We start from the raw sequence: 2,088 nt of genomic DNA on the forward strand, positions 1-2,088 counted from the left end.
GTCTGATCTCTTGACTGCTGCTTCCGCAAGTGTTGATATTTGATCCAAGAAGAATGAAGTCCTTGACAATTTCAATCTTTTCTCCATTGATAAGAATGATGTTTATTGGTCCAGTGGTGAGGATTTTTGTTTTCTTGACATTGAGATGTAATCCATATCGAAGGCTGTGCTCTTTGGTCTTCGTAAGTAAATGTTTCAAGTTCTCTTCGAGCAGCAGCGAGAACTTCGAGCAGCAGCGAGATGTGTAGTGAGGAGCTCCAACAACAACACGGAATATTGGGCCACAGGCTGTTTAACGGAAAGCCTCATCTCTCTCACGCGGAAGGCCTGGTGGATTTGAGCTGCTGACCATGGGGTTCACAGCCAGATTTTTAACCACTACACTACCAGGCCTTCCACCTTCAAGATGGCGGATCGGGTAGACGTATAGTGAGGAGCTCGGTCAACAACACGGAATACTGGGCCAAGAAGATTCATGAGATGGTGTTGGAACTCTGTCACAAATATAAAGGTATGTTTGGAGGTTCAGAGGGTTTATAGTTGGGGAATCTGCAGGAGAATCCAGAAATCCATTTTTTTCCGGATCAAGACACTCAGCTGTTCCAGGAGCCGCCATTTTGGGAAAGCTTATCTTGATTGTACCAGGATTGATAGGATTAGGAGAAAACATCTTAATTGCATCTTGAGTAAATCAGGATTGTATCAAGATTGACATCGAAATTTAAAAGAGACAGTATAGACATAAAACCAAAAGGCCACCACTCGTCTGTCTGTCATGCTGTGGTGGTTTGAGTTGCTGTGATTCTGTGATTCATATGCATATGAGGTTATTGAAAATACCATGGCTTGGGTCAAAGGCACCTTAGTCCTCAAGCTGACATCTTTACTCTTCAACATTTTTAAAAGGTCTTGTGCACCAGATTTGCCTAATGCAATATGTCCTTTGATTTTTTGACTGCTACTTCCGTGAGTGTTGATAGTTGATCCAAGAAGAATGAAGTCCTTGACAACTTCAATCTTTTCTCCATTGATAAGAATGTTGTTTATTAGTCCAGTGGTGAGGATTTTTGTTTTCTTGACATTGAGATGTAATCCATACCAAAGGCTGTGCTCTTTGATCTTCATCAGTAAGTATTTTAAGTCCTCTTCACTTTCAGCAAGCAAGGTTGTATTATCTGCATATCGCAGGTTGTTAATGAGTCTTCCTCCAATGTTGATGCCATGTTTTTCTTCATATAACCCAGCTTCTCGGATTATTTGCTCAGCATATAGGTTGAATGTTGTTGTTATGTGCCATGGCATCAGTTCCGACTCATAGCGACCCTACACAGGGTTTCCGAGGCTGTAAATTTTTACGGGAGCAGACTGCCTCATCTTTCTCCCACGGAGCAGCTGGTAGTTTCAAACTGCTGACCTTGCGGCTCGCAGCCCAATTCGTAACCACTACACTGTATAACTGACTTTCACTTCTTGGGATGTAAGCTTGCAGAAATCTCTGGCCTGCCCCCTAACCTGTAGTTTGGACTTAACTATTTAAAAACTCCATGAGGCAACCAAAGCTTTCAGTCTTCCACCATACTTTCAGATTTGGGGTTTGTCAGCTCTTTCAACCACATGAACCAGCAAAGGTCTTCAAGTTTGTTGCCTGATTCATGGATTTTGGTATTGACATTCCCACATTTGCATGAGTCATTTCCTCACAGTTCTGTAAGCCATTTCCTTGAAGGATCCCATGTATACCTATATATCTCACTGGTTTTGTCTCCCTGAATTAGATTAAAACAGACACTGTCAAATCAGATTATTTTTATTTACAACACAAAAAGAATTGTATTTCACCCCTCATCCCTGAAATTCTAAAGCTTTAAATCAATATCTTGATCTATTGTGTTTGTAATGAATAATGAAGATATTTGTGCTGGGAATTTTCCACTGGAAGTGCAATCTACTTATTTAGTCAATAAATAATTATTGAATGTTTTCAATCTGCTAATCACTATATTAGAAAATGATAAGCAAAGAGGGGCATCATTTCTACCCACAAGGGATTTATATTTTAATAGCCCTATTTTAAAAGAGAAGGAGCTC

The sequence above is a fragment of the Chrysochloris asiatica genome, unplaced genomic scaffold, assembly GCF_000296735.1.
Source record: "Chrysochloris asiatica unplaced genomic scaffold, ChrAsi1.0 scaffold00088, whole genome shotgun sequence".
NCBI lineage: Eukaryota > Metazoa > Chordata > Mammalia > Afrosoricida > Chrysochloridae > Chrysochloris > Chrysochloris asiatica.